We start from the raw sequence: 18,555 nt of genomic DNA, 5'->3' as shown, positions 1-18,555 counted from the left end.
GGAAATTTGGAAATGTTTGGTCGGCCGCGGAAAGCAATATCCCGAGTGCCCAGAAAATCAAACACTCGACATGGTTTTTTGCAGGCTGGGCGGCGGCTTGGGGGTGATGCTGACGAGGGTCCGTCCTCCACCGGCCCTGGCAGTTCCTGAGAGGTTTGCACGCGCGTCCCCTGGGGTGGTGCCGGCACGTCCCCGGCCTCTTGCTGGTGACCGTCCAGGAGGAGAGCGGGACTCTGTGCCTCTGACAAGCTTGGGGGCAGGTGCGCGGGCGGGTGTGGAGATCGGATCGTGCAGCGGGGGGGGGGGGGGGGGGGGGCACAGGATGAAGGCGTCTCCTCACCTGCTGGGCGGGGACAACTGAGCACAGTCTGCCCACCTTGACCTGCCCACGTCGCAGGGGCACTTGGGCTTTGTGGGATGCTGGCGTTCTCGGGAAGAGAGGCCCTATAGCCACACAAGTTTGGGGACCAGTAGGTGAGCCAGAGGGAACCAGGCTTCTCTGCTCCTGGGTTCCTCAGAGCCTAACAGGCCACTACGAAGGGGACTCTGCGTGGGGCACTTTGGGCTGTGGTCCCCTACCTTCGATCAGATACCAAATGCGCATTCACGTCACGCGGCTGGAGAAGGGCCACCGTTAAGAGCCCTTCCCCCACGTCTGGCCGGGAGCAGGTGCAGAGGAACGGCCGACAGGAGCTTTGATGATGTCAAGGCAGGTCCTCAGGACATCGCGCTCCCTGTGTTGATGATTAGTGTCGCGGCCGTGCCGTGGATTTCAAGCAGGGACGATATCCGTGTTGGAATTAGGAAAGGCTGCGGTTGGCGCTCGGAAGGGGAACTGAGCGGGGCAGAGGACCGCATGCGTCAGAGGGTCATTTCGACCTTTGTGTCAGTCTGACCTTTGTGTCAGTCTGTTGGGAGTACCATACGTGGGGGGCTTACCCAACAGACATCGCTAGCTCACGGCCGCGCTGGAGGCCAGAGGTCCGCGATCAGCGAGCACGCAGCCCGGTGTCTGGTGAGGCCCGCGTCCTGGCTCATGCACGGCCGTCTTCTCTGTGTCCTCACGTGCAGGAAGCTCTCTGGGGCCTCGTTGATAAGGGCGCTGATGCCCTGCATGGGGGCTCCACCCTGCTGACCTCATCACCTCCCAAAGGCCCCCCTCAAATGCAGTCAGCACGGTGGGGTTAGGTTTGAACGTGTGCTTTTGAGGAGGGGACACAGACACGGCTGTGGCATGGCTCCTTGATTCATCTGGGAGCAGGTGGGCCAAGCCCCCTTGAATGCACGGCTTTGAAAATGGTGCTTCTCATCCCATGTCCTTTTGTTACAAAACGGCGCCCTGTGGGGTAACCATTCTTGAGGGTGGCCGGGGCCCCGCGTTATGCACAAGGTCAGGCCAGGCGCTGGCTCCTGCCCTCACACACCGTGCTGACCACGAGACTTAAAACGACAGAAATTTATTCTCCCCCAGTTTCGGAGCCCACACGCCTGAAGTCAAGCTCTTGGCGAAGTTGGCGCATTCCGGAAAACCCGTTCTCTGCCTCTCGCGGCTTCTGGCGGTTCCGGGAGTCCCTTGGTTTGTCGTTGCTTCCTCCCATCTCTGCCTCCTCGTCACGTGGCTTCTCCGTCTTCTCCCCTCTCCTCCGTGTGTCTCTCGAAGGACAGTGGCCGATGGATACAGGGCTCACCTGGACAAGCCTGGATGATCTCGTCTTGGGATCCTTAATTACGTCTGCAAAGATGCTTCTTCCAAATAAAGTCACTTTCACAGTAATTTCCTGGGATGGGGACATATCTTTGGGGGTCACCAGTCAACCCGCCACAAGCTGTGTCGTCTTGAAAATCGACGATGCTATTGATAACAACCTACTTGAGAGACATCGCCGATGCTTCTGCTAATTCTCTGCGTTGCTGGATCGTTCTGCCGTAAAGGTATAGAGCAACGTACAGTTTCAAACTTGGCTGGGCATCAGCGTCTTCTGAAGGGCTTAACCCGCCCAAGCTTAAAACACAGATGGCTGGGGGCGCCTGGGTGGCTCAGTTGGTGGAGCGACCGACTTTGGCTCAGGTCATGATCTCGCGGTTCCTGAGTTCGAGCCCCGTGTCGGGCTCTGTGCTGACAGCTCGGAGCCTGGAGCCTGCTTCCGATTCTGGGTTTCCCTCACTCCCTGCCCCTCCCCTGCTCATGCGCTCTCTCTCTCTCTCTCTCTCTCTCTCTCTCTCTCTCTCTCTCTCTCTCAAAAATAAATAAACGTTAAAAAAAAAAAAACACAGATGGCTGGATCCCAGTCCAGAGTATCTGATGAGGCACGTCTAGAGTGGGACCTGAGAAGTTGCATTTGTAGGACCTTCCCAGTGATGCTGATGCTCCAGGGACCCCACTTGGAGAACCACTGGCCTAACAGGTTTTCTTTAGGAGGGAATTCACACGGACTCTGGGGCCCCCAATTTTCGGGTGGTCTCTGTACGCCTTCAGCTCTCTCAATGTTCGTTCAAAAGCCTCCCTGCCTTCAGCACACAGGGATCCTTCAGAAAAGCCTCGCCCGGAGGACGTCTTTGGTCCATTGAATTGTTCCGCCAACCCCCAGACAGCATACCTCCAACAGACGCATTTATTTCGCAGCAGAGGAGGAGAACAGTGCTTCTTAAATTCAAACACATTTTCTTAAGTAAGATTCCCGGGGCAACAGAGGTAATATTTTGATATCCATCGCAGTAATTAGAATGCCCAACGAGGGTGCTCAGTGAAGCGGGAAAATCCTGACATCTCCGGAGAGGAAACTACCAAATAGCCTCTCTGTGACACCCCGTGCCAGCCCCCGATTCTTGCTATGAATTCTGGAATTATGGCCGTGTCTCTCCTTCGAGCAGGGGTCTGTCGAAGACTTCAGGGTGGCAAGCCGCACAAATTGGTGAAAACCAGTAAATCTCGGAAATAACCTGCCCCTTTCCTAAAAACAGCCGCTGGGTGTTTAAGCGACGGGCATCATCCGGTTTTCGATGAGGGGGCGAGCGTCAGATACCGTCCACGGTGGAGGGACTTCTGTGCGCTCCAGCGACCTGGGCTCCAGAGCGCAGGAGAGCAGGGGCGAGGCTGCAAGAGGGGCTGGGGGAGGGCCGGGGGGGCAGCAGACGGGCAGAACGGCGGGAGGGGGGCGAGAGAGTGGCAGGGCCTTGGTGCCTGTGGCCCTTTGCAGGATTCAGGGAGCAGCCAGCCGATGTGGGGAGCGGACGGCACACAGCCACAAGTCAGGGGGCAGGTAGCGAAATCCCAGCCGTGCCCACCCGCCCGCACCCCGTTTCTTGGGCACCCAGCAAGTTTACCTGTTGCTTGTCTTTTTTTCCCAATAAAAATAACTCAGGCTCCCGCACAAAAGGCCACATACTGAATTTATTTCCGTTTCATTGCTACATGATCTCCTCATGCAAAAACAGTCAAATCCACAGAAAATAGATTAATGGTTGCCGGTTCTGGGAAGGGAGGTAGGGGGCCACTGCCGGTGGGGATGAGCTTACCTTTTGGGGTGACGAGAATGTTCTGGGTTGTGCTAGTCTGTGAGCGTTTTCATGCACATCGAATCCACTTTTTATTTATTTATTTATTTTGAGAGAGAGCGTGAGCAGGGGAGGGGCAGACAGAGAGGGAGACAGAGAACCCCAAGCAGGCTCCACACTGTCAGCACAGAGCCCTACACGGGCGGGGCTCGAACCCACGAAACGGTGAGATCGTGACCTGAGCTGAAGCCAAGAGTCGGATGCTTAACCGACTGAGCCCCCCCAGGCGCCCCTTGAATATACTTGAAAATGGTGAGTTATATGACATATGAATTCTAGCTCCATAAAAAAACACAAAACAACTATTGAGGCTTTTGATTCTATTGAAGACGACTTTATCCAGCAGGTGACAAAATGCAGAGAAAAAGAGTCAATAGTCTCACGTACGCACCTCACTGAGGCCTTCTGGGATTTCCGTAGAAGGCGGGTCTCGTGTCACCCCCTTCTACTGCCTGCCCAGGATGCCAGTGCTAGTGGGTGGCCAGGGGGGCATCAACCTGGGATTGATTTCTTGCTCATTTCCACACCTGTTGGTTGACCTCAGGAGCCCGCAGAAACGTCTGTCCCATCAGTGACTTTTGCTCTGTAACTTTACCCAGAAGATAAATCAGTGCACCGTCCCGGCCACAGGATGCTAGGGAGCAACCGAGTGCCCGCCTCCCTCTTGGCAGGCAGCAAAGGCCAGACCTGCCTTTCGAGTCGGTCTCTGATAAGCCCAGCATCTTCTCGGAGTTACCTGTGATGGGCAGAGGGCCCCCAGGAAAGGCTCTCAGTGGGTTAAATGACTTGCGGCTGAAATGGCAACAGGGCCGTCTGCTCCCACAAGGTCTGGAGTGGGCATTCCTGGGGCCGGGTACTGTTCCCTGCAGGTTTTGGAAAGGATTGCACATCCCACGTGGTGGCCCAGAGGGAGCAGCTGGGAGAGATATCCCCACATCTCGACACTTGTACGATGCACAACGAAGAGGCAAGAGGCTTAATGACCCGGGGAGACTTTACCGAGAGAGAAGGGGGAGAAAAGAACATTTCTCGTGTGGCTTGCAGCTGCCTCCAGCCTGGAAGGGGAGCATTTTCTGTCTCCCTCATAAAGTCATGTCGGAAAAGAACCTCCTGTCTCCTCTGATGTTGACGGTGTCTGAAGTATACTTAGTGTCAAGGGAAAAACCCGCGGAATTTGCTAAAAATCCTCCTTATACTTTCACTTTTTCGATGTCAGCATCAGGTGGCCCAGGTTTCTCTGCCGTAGCCACGCTGCACAGTCACGCAGGGAGCTTTATGCAAAGTCTCTGTGGCTCCCCCCAGACCCGTGGATTCCCGACTCGTGGGAGGCGGACCCAAGTAACCGCTCTGTAGATAAAAGTGCTGTGCAGCCAGAGCTGAGAAACGTTTGATAGTTGTATTTGCCAACTAGAATCCCTAAGTAAGGAGTTTTAACATGCTTTCCACAGTCTGTAGGACAGAGCTTCAATTATCCACCTAAATACTGATCATCCAAACTGGTACATAAAATTCTGCTTCATTTCTACTTTGATTTAAAATATATCACTGTTATTTTCCCCAGCAAAATTAGCCTCCTGCTTAAGTTTAACTTAAAGTGTATCAGTTAGCTACTGCTGCATAACAAAATCACCCCCCCAAAAGAAACGCACTGGCCGGAAACAACATTCTCCACTGTGCAGTTTGGCTGGGCCAGGCATTCTGCTAATGGCACACTGCTCGTCTTGGCTAGCCTCACTCGTACATCAGGGGGGAAGATGCCCCCTGCTTTGCAAATCTCAGCTGCCCCCTGAGGTCGGCAATCTAGCATGGGGATGTCCTCTTTGTGGTAGTGGCAGAGCACAGCGGTCCATGGTCTCTTGGGCCCAGCACAAGTCATGTCCACCTTCTTCTGTTAATTTGTGTAAGTCTGTGGCTGAGCTCAGAGATGAAGAGTGGAGAAGAAGCCTCTCCCCACCCACCACGCCTCTTGTCACATGTTGGGCTACAGAAATGGATAAAGACTTGAGGCCAAGTAGTGTGACATCTGCTATCCTGCCCAGTGGCGGCCAGAAGGCGCTCTAGAAAGGAAGCTCGTTCTCAGGCACCCGTGATGGACTGCGATGTGACTCTGTGTCCCCACAATGGGTCTGTGTTATCCAGGGAAGGAAGCAATGGCACCTACGGTCTTAAGATACTGCCTTGTTCGGTTTTCTGGCTTCTCAGTCCCACAGGCAGGAGTCTGTGGGTTTACGAGTATGTATTTTCAGAAGTTTTTTTTTTTTTTTTCAGTTTGCCAACTCCACCGACAGCCAAACAGGTGAAGCATCTCTCTCTCTCTCTCTCGGAGAAAAGTAGGTCAATGCATCATTTCCTTTAAAGCCCACACGCAGTACCGCATGTGGATAGATGCTTACTGAACGCTCGTTCGGGATGATTACGGCAGCATTTCCAGCCTCAATTTAGCCATCAGCTGCTTATTGAAAAACACTGATTGTTTTTTTTTTCCCCAATCTCTAAGCACTTATGGTTCTTAAAGAAAATAAATTGTGTGGCAAACTAGCAAAGACTTACTTCTACTCCTTCTAACTTCGGGAGGCCAGTGAGGCTTCGTAAAGGAGTAAAAAGCCAGGTGACCCCCTTTCGGAGAAGAATGCCATCCTGGGCGTCGGCCCAAAAAGCACTCAGAAATGGGATCCTTCCCATGATTCTCCTTTTACCCCAAGGTGGACCAGGGAGTGTTTGCTTCCACCCATTTGTTTTTGGGTTTTTTTTAATTTTTTTAACATTTATTTATTTTTGAGACAGAGAGAGACAGAGCATGAACAGGGGAGGGTCAGAGAGAGGGAGACACAGAATCTGAAATAGGCTCCAGGCTCTGAGCTGTCAGCACAGAGCCCGACGTGGGGCTCGAACCCACGGACTGCGAGATCATGACCTGAGCCGAAGTCGGACGCTCAAGTGACTGAGCCACCCAGGCGCCCCTGTTTTTGGGTTTTTTTTAAAGATTTTATTCTTAAGTCATCCCTACACCCAATGTGGGACTTAAACTCACAACCCTCAGATCAACAGTCACACGCTGCACTGACTGAGCCAGCCAGGCGCCCCTGCTTCCCCACCGGTCCTCTGCTTCTGCTCTGGATGACTTGACTGTCGCCTTACAGCTTGCCAGAGGGTGGTAACACAACGGCCCAGCCTCCAGACACTCTAAGTCGCAATGTCGAGGCGAGGGCATATGAAGTCTCCTAAATTACCTGCACACCCATCAGACTCAGCGAGGACTCAGTGCGCACCTAGGCATGTAAGCCCCTCTACCCAGCACCCCCCAGTTTGTGTCGCGAGATCTCACAACGGTGGCCATCGTAGCTGGATGATGCAGACTGGGGGGAAGTACCCTACCGTCCTCCCCACCGTCGGGTGCGTTTGTGAACCTTTGTAATAAAAACTTAAGAGAGAGGGAGAGATCACACAAATGCTGACCTACGAGAATGTCCTACGAGCAAACCCAAATCATTCAGCGTCCCGATACAGGCGGTGTAGCATATTGGCCAAGAGTAGGGGTTGGCAAACTACGGTCCCCAGGCCAGATCTGGCCTGCCACCTGTTTCTTTGTGTACAGCCGGTGAGCCCCAGGGATGGTGTTTACGTTTCTAAGGGCTTGACAACAAGTTGGAAGAAGAAAATATTTTGGAACACGTGAGAATTGTATGAAATTCAGATCTCAGTGTCCATAAGTAAGACTTTATTGGAACACAGCCACGCTCGTTTATCGTGTCTGGACTGTGGCTGCCTTCACACTCCAACGGCCAAGCCGAGCACTTGCAACAGAGACCGTATGGCCCGAGAAACTTCAAACACTTACCATCTGGCCCTTTACAGGAAATGTTTGCCGACCCTCGGCTAAGAGCGTGCAGTTGGATAGCAGGCTTGCTGGGACAGACCCCAGCCCCGCTAACGTACGCGTCGCACGACCTTGAGCAAGCTTCTCGACCTGGCCGTGCCTCACTGTCCCCAGTTGCACAACAGGAATGATGGTGGCAATGGAGACCACACCCTTCTCGTGTAAATGTGGTCAGAAAAATAAAAAAGAGCTAACATGTATTCAGTGCTTAACGCAGTCCTTCACACATAAAAATGAGTCTCTCAGTGATGAGGAGCATTCTGCCAGGTGTAACCCCTTGTGGGAAAAACTCTGAAAAAACACTCCCTTTGATCCTGCTGGCAGAAATTCATGGACAGCAGAACTCAGCCCTTCTGACGCACGGGTGTCTCTTGTCACCGGACTTCCCCTGCGGAATCTGTATTTTGTCTTTCTGCTTCTTAGGCTAAAACAGACTGTGATGAGCATTTCAGCCTGCACCCGGGATCTGACGTGGTTAGCAGACGTGTATCCCGTGTCTCCTCCAGCTACCGTGGGGGTGCAAGGAGGTGGCCGCAGTGTCCCCGAGTGAGCTGGGGAATCGGGCAGGGCTCACCTTTGGCACAGGCAGTAGGCCTGCTGGATGCACAGAATGTCCAGACTGGAGGGGAGCACCCCTCCCCTTCCTTAGTGCTGAACTTAGGGCACTCCCGGGAGTCCCCCACATTAACGCTGATGTGCGGGTTGCTCATCCCGATCAGGAGTACGACTGTGGCCCTGAACAGCGTCCGGAGCCCCGTCCCCTATGGGGCCAGAGCCCGTGGGAGAAAACCAGAAAAGCATTTGGTAGGCTCAGCTCAAGTTGTTTGAGCAGGAGCGGTTCAGACGCACGCACCGTCTTTCAGCACGCCATTTATCAGAGAGGATTCAGCTATTTGAAAAGGGCTTGCGATCAGATCTCCCTTCGGCTCAGGGAGGACGGGCACGGAGCCCGTGTGGTTTATCCCTGTTCCCGGCTCCCAGCATTGTGCCCGGCAGATAGTAGGTGTTTAACAAATGTGAGTAGAAGGGCTGAGTGCGCGGAGCGACCCTGGGCTGCTAATGGAGTGCGGGATTGCGCCTGGTCGATTCTGCCGCATTCCGGCATCCAGATGCTTAATCGTGTCACTTCCAGAACAAAGACCAGCATGCACCGCGGTGGCCGTAACGATGTCAGCAGCAGATAACAGTTACCAGGGGCCCACCAGGCCCGGCTGTGACTCCAGCTTTGACATGCGTTAAAGTCACCGTCATCCTATCGACAGCCCTGAGGACTTGTGTTAGAGGGAGACACAAGGAAGGTTCTGAAGCTTACCCAACGCTGCACCGATGGAAGGCATGGGCCCAGGATGTCAGCCGACTGCCTGGCTGGAGAGGCCCCGCTCCTAACCTCTCCGCTGTACTCACACTGACAAAGAGCGGGGGCCATTTGCACAGCACTCCCCTGTCCCCTGCCAAGGGCTTCTCCAGCAAGAGCCCCTAGAAGCCTCATGAGGACTTTAAGCACCCTCCCATCCCCTCTCTGCCGATGGGTAAACTGAGGCTTGGTGCAGCTCATGGCCCAAAGTCTTGTAGGCAGTGAGGGGCAAAGCCCAGCCCCCTTCCCCCACTGGCCCCTACTCTGGCAGTCTGACCCTGGAACCAGAATCCTAATCCAGCCTCCTCACCAGGGACATCCCAGACCTTCAGTGTGGGATTCACAGTCTGTATCCAGACCTGCAGAGAACTGCACAGAGTACCCGGAGAGAGAGGAGGGCTGGGTGGTCTGGAGCCTGGCTTAGCGGCTGTGTTACTACGACCGTCTGCTTGGTTTCTTGGAGCTCGATTTCCTCATGGGGGAGTGCACGTGAGATCACATCAGCCCAAGCAGGGCGGTTGCCAGGCCTTAGCAGAAGCCTTGAGCACATGGCAGGCTCACCACAGGTTGGGACTGGTTTTCTCAGCCATTCATCTCTTCAGGCTCAAGCCCCACTCCATACGCACCTGTAGAAGCCCAGAGACCTCTTCCCTCTGGGACTCCCCTGACTCTGAAGACAGGGCCGCCCATGGCCCACAGTGGCCCCCTTGGACATCCTGAAGATAGGGCCCATTATTTCTTATCATCTCATGTTAAGCAGGAGCTCAGCATAACATGGATATGTGGATGGATGGATGGATGGATGGATGGATGGATGGATGGATGGATAGATAGATGGGTAGGTGGATGGATGGATGGATGGGTGGGTGGATGGATAGATGGATGGATGGATGGATGGACAGGTGGATGGATGGATGGATGGATGGATGGATGGATGGATGGATGGACAGATGAATGGATGGATGGATGGATGGATGGATGGATGGATGGATGGATGGATTGGTGGGGGGATGGATGAATGGATGGACAGGTGGATGGATAGATGGATGGGTGGATGGATAAATGAGTGGGTGGGTGGATGGATGGATGGATGCATGGATGGGTGGATGGATGGATGGATAGATAGATGGGTAGGTGGATGGATGGATGGATGGGTGGGTGGGTGGATGGATAGATGGATGGATGGATGGACAGGTGGACGGATGGACGGATGGACGGACGGACAGAGGGACGGACGGACGGACAGACGGATGGATGGATGGATTGGTGGGGGGATGGATGAATGGATGGACAGGTGGATGGATGGATGGATGGATGGATGGATGGATGGATGGATGGTTGGATGGATGGACAGGTGGATGGATGGACAGGTGGATGGATGGATGGATGGATGGATGGATGGATGGATGGATGGACAGATGGATGGATGGATGGATGGATGGATGGATGGATGGATGGATGGATTGGTGGGGGGATGGATGAATGGATGGACAGGTGGATGGATAGATGGATGGGTGGATGGATAGATGGGTAGGTGGATGGATGGGTGGAGGTGGGTGGGTAGATGGATGGACGGATGGACAGATAGATGGGTAGGTGGATGGATGCATGGATGGATGGATGGATGGATGGATGGGTGGATGGATGGATGGATGGATGGATGGATGGATGGATGGATAGATGAGTGGGTGGGTGGATGGATGGATGGATGGATGGATGGATGGATGGATAGGTGGATGGATGGATGGATGGATGGATTGGTGGGGGGATGGATGAATGGATGGACAGGTGGATGGATAGATGGATGGGTGGATGGATAGATGAGTGGGTGGGTGGATGGATGGATGGATGGATGGATAGATGGGTAGGTGGATGGATGGGTGGAGGTGGGTGGGTGGATGGATGGATGGCCATGCAAATGGGGTCTGGGTGCAAAACAAAAAACAATGTTTGCTCAAGACCTACAGGACTGAGTGGAACCATCCGTGCATTGTCGGGGTGGGGGCTCCAGGGACTCCAGGAAATCCCCTCCACCCCCATGGTCCCTGTAAACTCACCGCGTGTTTTCCCAGGTTCATATTCACGATCCAACACTTCATAACGATGTGCACGTTGGCGGGGTCCCCACCTTCTGGCATAAAATGCAGTTTCTACGAGGATTGACACGAAGCATTTAGAGCAGAGCAGGCCCAAAGCAAGCTCTCTTAGGTGTTTGTCAAATACGTTTCTGTGGCTCAGAGCAACAGTGTGTGGGAGTCGGTATGCGGGCTCGTCAGGGCCCAGGAATCGTCTGAGCTGCTTGTGTTACCTAGCCGCCACTGAAAAGTAAATTCTATTAAAGCGTAATGAGATAAGTTGTACTGAAACAAAGGTCATCGATCGTCAGAACTCATCAACTCCCCAGTGACGACACTCTATGGTCCTGTTGGATTCACTGTTGAATCCAAGTGGTGGAAATACTGCATAATATGCTCCCCACGTCCCTTCGCAGCCCCAGGTCAGAGCCCTCACTTAACCTCAGCGATGTTGGGAACGTGGACTCCACAGAAATTAACGAGCAGCACAAAGCAGGACTTTGGTTTCCCCCCATCCGGAAAGCTGGTTGTGACTCTCTTCCCAACACACCCCTGGATGATGTCACCCCTGGTGTCAAATCGTCCCCTTTCAGATGCCGGCACCCTGAGGGAATGACATTTTAAGCTGGTTTCACCATTAACTTCTCTGTGTGAAAGGTTTTATCGGCTCGCAGACCTGGCCAAGGGTTTGAGCCCAACAGGGGGTGCGGAATGGAATGTGAGGGGGAGGCCCCACCAGGCCCCACAGGTGGACGGGGCGGGCAGGTGACAAGTGGGCACGGCCGATCTTCCAGGAGACACGGGCCCCACGGGCCGATGCAGAACTCAGACCTTCCATTGGTTCTGTGCTCTGGCTGTGCCTCCCTCGCGGGGCTTCTGCCCTCCCAAAGAAGCAAGGGCTTCTCGCTGTAAGAACTCCTCTTTTGGGATGGTTGTGCCCAAATATGGAAAGGGCGATTGCACAGGCAACACAGCATCCCCGGGAACACGAGTCCAGCTCAGTGAAAGAAAGACTTGCTCAGGAGCTAGAGAGGGGCTGCTCAAGAAATAGGCTTGGTCCTGGAATGAGCTTCAGCAAAGAGTTTGGGAAGAGCCCCCTTGGCCACCCGGAGAGGCCCCTGGAGAAGGGATCCAGGCTTTGGGACGGAGGCCGTGGCTCTCAGAGGGGTCAGGGGTATGGATCCTGAAAGGTCTGGAGACGTTTGGAGTTGTGGCAATGCTAATGGCCTCTAGCAGGTGGAGCCTGGGGATGATGCCAGGGAACTCCGGTCGTGCACAGGACGGCCGCCCAGCGAGGCTCGAGCCAGCCCCACGCGTCAGCAGGGCCGAGGCTGAGGTTGAGAAACCTGCTCGGAGATGCAGTTCCCACCCCCCCTGGTCTCGGGCCTTCATGAGATGATCCAGAAGAGTTTTGAGTTTCCAAACCGCTGATTGTCCGCGTTCCCGCCTCCGTGCTGAGTCCTAGCAACGCGCTGATGGAAGGTGTGGAGGTTTCTGAGGGACAGCCAAGCACCCCCCTTCCTCCCTCCTCCTCCTTTTGGTTTTCATCCACTTTTCCTTTTACGGAAGCTGTAGGTCATATTGATAACGCTTCAAGGTTACACTCAGATGTCAACTCGAGGAAAAAACGGCCTCTCCCGGGACGGTCAGGGATCCCTCTTCATCGTGAGCGGACAGAGATTGACACACCGCGGGCTGATTTCATTTTGGAAGTGGGACGACGGCATAATTCACGGAGACAGAGTTAAAAAGTTGCTGTCCACCCCGCTATACTTCACGACCCGGAATATTGTCAGATTGGCTGTGTGGTGAGTCATTTGTAAACACGTCTGCTGGCTTTTACTTCCCACAGTCTTGCATCAAAGCCTCACTCTTCGGAAGATGCTTGTCAACTTCATCTAGAGCCCTAGGTGACACAGTCTGGCTGTGAGAAGTGACAGCATTGTTTCAGCATTCCCTGTCCTCACATTTCCAAGACTGGCACCGTGGGGAGTTTGGCAAGAGATGGAGAAATCTACTATTTCTCAAGTTTGAGAAAAGTAATTAAGGGGACACACACAGAATTGGACACTAAGGATGAAAATAAATTGGGTGGAAATTGACCCGACATGTATCTACAAGCTAAGAGGCAAAGATTCCTCCCTCTGGAGACAGGAGGCACCTTCCCTCACACACATTTCGCTTCGCAGAATCTCCAAATCCCTGCCTTGCAGAAATCGTGGGCCACTAAGACTTTAAAAAGGCTTAGTTCTTCCCGAAGAGTTCGGTCTCCTTGGCAACACATCTTCCCTCTTTATTTGTCCATTGCCTCTTTATGCTCTTCCCACTTTTGAAGAAGCCATAACAAGCGAATTACCCCGAATTACCCCAAATGAGGGGACATCTGGGCAGGAAGGGCCCCCCCGTCCTTGGGCAGTCCAGGGAAAGTTCTGGCTACCGTCACACCTCGTTGTCAACGTAGCACTTACAATGTAGACTTTACAACACCTGCCGACATAATCGCAGATTCTCAAGAATGTATTTTTAGACGCTTTACATACACGTGCACACACACACACAATTCAGCACTTTTAGTGCTGGTCCTAGTGTGAAATCCAAGAAAGAAAAAAACAACGTCGAGGAGTGATAATGCTCCTGGGGTTGTGAGTTCCTGCTCTAGTCTGCAAACTCACTACCTAAAGCCAGGTGACAGAAAGCAGCAAAGCAAGCACGGGGCGGTGCGGAAATGCGGGAGGCGGGGGCGCCTGGGTGGCTCAGTCGGTTGAGCATCCAACTTCAGCTCAGGTCATGATCTCACAGTTGGTGGGTTCGAGCCCCGCATCGGGCTCTGTGCTGATGGCTCGGAGCCTGGAGCCTGCTTCCGATTCTGTGTCTCCCTCTCTCTCTCTGACCCTCCCCTGTTCATGCTCTGTGTGTCTCTGTCTCAAAAATAAATAAACATATAAAAAAAACTTAAAAGAATTATAGGTATTGTAGAACATGATCTTCATATTGTGACCACACGAGGCATGCCAGCTGATACTCAAAAATTATGCCTACGTTAAAGGACCGCCAAGTGGATAGTGCATTAACTGGGATTTTTTTTTTTTTACAATATCCTGAACCATGCTTTTTTTTTTTTTAATGTTTATTTATTTTTGAGAGAGAGAGAGCAGGGGAGGGCCAGAGATGGAGGGATGGTGGTGTAGAGGATCCAAAGCACAGCCCGGCATGAAGCTCAAACTCATGAACTGTGAGATCGTGACCTGAGCCGGAGTCAGATGCCCAACTGACTGAGCCACCCAGGCGCTCCATGTAGGCCACCAAAATTTTAGTGTTTGAAAGTGTGCCATGAACCTCAAAAGACTGATGGCCGTCGCCTGACAGCCTTCACTGAGCATTCTCATGGTTTCTGTCCCTTCAAAATATAATTCAAACTGAATTTCAAGTCAGGGGACTATGTGTGGGGCAGGAAGACTCAATGGAAGGTTGATGGGGGAGGTCATTTGAGAAGAGAAGGCCTTCGCGCTCCCTCTCTTGGTGAACATTCAGTTCCTGTCACTGAATGCCCATGGAAGCAACTGGGTTTTGAGCAAGAGCCTTGTATTGACTCAAGAACTAGCTTGGGTCATGGATGGTTCTAGATTCCAGCTTGTGCATGGCTTGTCTTTTAAGAACCAGCCCAGCTGTGCACTGATCTGAAGCATCAGAAGGGGTTTCTTCCCCTCACCTTGCCCGAGAAATCTTCCCAGTCTGCCAAAAAGCCTCTGGGCCATTCTGATGGCCCCCAAGTCCATGTGAATCCAAATCTGCCCTCTTCCCAGCATAATGAGAAAGAATGACTTTATGGTGCAGCCTCGTGTCTCAGCTGGACCCAGCCGGGGGTCACATGAGCCCCAGGAGATGCACAGTGGTAGGACGATGGAGCACATGGTGACTGTCACCCTGAATACCGCTAGGTCACCACAAATTCTCTTTACAGAGTCCCTGCAGTGGGTTTTGCGTGGACATACCTACTGATCAGTTCTATACTGGGGAGCCAACCACGGACTAACCCGTGTAGCAGAGACACTGGTAACGGCCCTTTCCATCCACGGGACAACTTCACCCCGACAGTTATCCTTTGTTTAGCGGTTACGGTATGCCGGCTAGACCACGCTCTGACTCCACTTAATTCTCGGGCGTATGAGTGCTTCTGGGTAAAATGGCAATTTTTCAGATGAGGAAACCAAAGCTCGCTTTTGAGTGACTACAGACCCCATCAGTGAGGCGTGGGGCTGCTGTCCGGCTGGCACTGACTCACTCCGAAGGCCACACTTCTAACCACAGAGCTGTGCCCTTGAGGTGCTCCATCAGCACATCAAGACCAGCTGTACCAGTCCCGGGACACTTGTCGCTGAGAAGGAGCAGGGCCATCACCCGTCTGGAGCCTCCTTTTTCTTTTTTTTTTCTTGGAAAACAACAACTTGGATGTTGATGGGTTTGGCTGCAGTTGAACAATCTGGGCGTCTTAACAAGTTGAGCATTACCCGTTGAATCTAGCCACGGATGTAGCTTCCAGCTACCCTGCCTTGTCCTGAGTAGAGCAGCACATCCTGTCCCAGAGTGTCAGCTGACTAGCTGGCTGATCGTAACCGGCGGAGTGAGGGTCCGCTGGAGATCAGCCCCCGAACCTCAATGTGGCTTCTCTTTGGCTCAGATTTAAATTGCGAGCATCCTGATATCCCCCCTGGGTTGCAGGTGCCCAAGAAGCTTCTCTTAAGCCACGAGTGCCTTTTCCGCGTGTAACCAACTTGCTCCCGTTCCGGCTTAGGCCCTGGGGTGCTGGACCCTGGCCTCTGTGCCTCATCTGTGAGCTCATTCTTGTCTTGTAGACTTAGCACATATTGACATCGTGTTTCCTACACAATCATTTCTTGGCTCCTTCTCAAGAACTTGGGGGTCGTACTGGTGTCACAGGCTCTCAACCGCAGGTTTCCCTGTGCAGTCAGCACTATCCCGGCTGTCCTCTGGGCTACCTGCCAGTGAGTTTTTGGCTCTAATAATCCTCTGCAGGGGATGTTTCACAGGGATTCTTCTGGACCAGTGGTTCTCAGTCCTTCGCTATCATTCTGGTGGTCTTTGGGTTAACTCGTGCGGACTTACCAGTTCTGTAAGGATATAAAAGTTTTGTCGTGTTTTTATTTTTGTTGAACAACCCCCTTACATGACTATAATCTCTATAAAGGCAGAGACCTTAGTGTATTTTGCTTACTACTCTCTATAAAATAGAATCTGGATGACCGGGAATGAGACAAGTGTATCCACTCCCAGGTTTGCCATTCAGCTTGGTAGTAGAGGTGGCGGCCAAGGCAAGTAGGCAGGAAAAAGAAATAAAGCACATTCTGATTGGAAAGGAAGCAGAAAAACTAACCTGTATGTTCAGATGACATGATGGTGTGTGTAGAGAACCCTAAGAAATCCACTAAAAAACAAAGAGAACCAATAAGACAACTAAGAAAAATGGCAGGGCATAAGCCCAATATAAAACACTGTATTTCTTTCTTTAATGTTTATTTATTTTTGAGAGGGAGAGAGAGAGAGAACGCATGGCAGAGAGAGAGGGGAACAGAGGATCTGAAGCCGGCTCTGTGCTGACAGAAGTGACCAGAGCTGGAGTCAGATGCTTAACCAACTGAGCCACCCGGGTGCCCCTAATAGATTTTTTTTCCCGATACACTAGCAATGAATATCTGGAAAGGAAATTAAGGAAAACAATTACTTATACAATAGCATCAAAAAGAATAAAATACTTAGGGATACGTTTTTAAGAAGGAGGGTAAGACGGGCACCCTGAAAACCGCAAAATATTATTGAAAGAGGCTAAAGAAGCCCTGAGTAAATGGAAGCGCATCTCGTGTTCTGGGACTGGAAGACTTACGATTGATGAGATGCCAGTACTCCCCAAATTGATCTATAGATTCAGGGCCATGCCTGTCAATGTCCCTGCTGCCAACTTTGCAGAGATGTTCAAGCTGGGGCTAAAATTTATGGAAATGCAAGGGATCCAGAATATCCAAAGGAGTCTTCAAGAAGAAGAACAAATCTGTGGGGTGGTGGGGCTCACACCTCCTGATTTCAAAAGCTTGCTACCAAGTGCATTACGTCTCATACCATAAAGACCATGTGATGCTGGCACAGAGACGGACATATCTGGAGACCGATGGAGTAGAACTGAGTTTGGAAATAAACCCATAGGTTTATGGTCAGTGGGTTTTCAGCAGTGACGTCAAGGAAACTCAATGGGGAAACCATAGTCGCGCTGAGGCAACCGGTTACCTTCATGCAAAAGAACACGGTCTCATCGGGTCCTCCGATGGCACCAACTGTGGTGGTTAATTTTACCTGTCAACTTGACTCGGGCTAAGGGGTGCCCAGATACCCAGTAAAACACTATTTCAGGGTGTGTCTTGGGGGGGGGGTGTTTTGGGAAGAGAGGAGACTTTAAATGAGTAGTCGGAGTAAAGAAACGTCCTCACCACATGGATGGTCATCGTCTAATCCGGTGAGAGCTCAACTAAAACAAAAGCGTGGAGGAAGGGAAAATTCTCTTTCTCTCTTCTTGAGCTGGCACGTGCATCCCCGTCTGCCCTTGGACATCAGAGCTCCTGGTTCTTGGCCTTCAGACTCCAGGAACTAGACCAGCATCAGCACCATCACCCCCAGGGCTTTGGACTGAATTATATTGCTGGCTTTCCTGGGTCTCTGGCTTGCACACAGCCGATGATGGGATTTCTCAGCCTCCATAATCAGGTGAACCAATTCCCATAAGAAGTCTCTTCTCGTATATCTATATTTACCCTCCGGTTCTGTCTCTGTGACATACCAACGGATGGCACCCACCCAGATGACCCCCACTTTCGGTGGAGGGCTTGGTGGCTCCCCACTGGCCTGCAATAGCTGCCTTCTTTTGAATAAATAACACAGGTCTAGAGGACTTTCCATCTGCCCTGTTCTCTGTCATTCGGCCCCACTTAACCACTCACAGAGCACTTTAGAAGGCCGTGTCAGTCGGAGTCTGGAATAATAGCACTGCCATTACCTCAAGCATTGTTGAGACGTGAACGGTAAAATGTGTCTCAGTTCTCAGGTTCTCAGAAGGGATGGCATCGGGCCAGATGGTCCCATTAACTCTCGAGGACTTCCTTTTGATGCTTTTCACCTTTAAATAGTAATTCCTTCTCAAGGAAGTGAAGAAAAGTCGAAGGCTATCATCGACCTCCATACAGCAGAGTTTCTTACATCTGAAGACGCATTACCTATGCATGAGGCTTTTGGAGTTTATCCGGCCAGAGTCTGACGTACGCTTTTTAGAGTCAAGGAAATTCTCCCCCTCTTGATTCAAAACAACGAGGAATTCGGAACGCAGGCAAGGAGCCACAGATTCTGGAATGATTCAAATCAGTCTGATGCTCCCAACTGAGAACATGGCCAACCAGCACAGGGCTGCCGACGTGTTAGTCCCTGCTTCACCTGCCGACCCAGCTGTACCTGAGAAACTCGGACCACCCTGCAGAGGGAGGTGATGATGTGCACGAATATTGGCCCAGGCTGCCTCTTTTCCACTGGCCTGTGTGGTCGCCTTTCAGACGAGAGTCCCAAGGACAGGATTTCTCCCGAGGCATCGTCCACTTGCTTGGTTTCCCGGGACCGTCTTTTCACAAAAGCTCCGGATA

The 18,555-nt window shown here is 52.3% G+C and overlaps 1 protein-coding gene across 1 annotated transcript in view; it reads left to right on the top strand.

Annotated features, from left to right (window-relative positions):
• The window catches only part of TMEM132C (transmembrane protein 132C), a 312,101-nt gene that overhangs the window by 147,824 nt on the left and 145,722 nt on the right, over positions 1–18,555 (top strand). The gene's annotated exons all lie outside the window — the stretch shown is intronic.

Source organism: Felis catus, chromosome D3 (genome assembly GCF_018350175.1).
Source record: "Felis catus isolate Fca126 chromosome D3, F.catus_Fca126_mat1.0, whole genome shotgun sequence".
NCBI classification, from domain to species: Eukaryota; Metazoa; Chordata; class Mammalia; order Carnivora; family Felidae; genus Felis; species Felis catus.
Note: the sequence above shows the minus strand (reverse complement) of the source record. Positions and strands in the feature narration are given on the sequence as shown.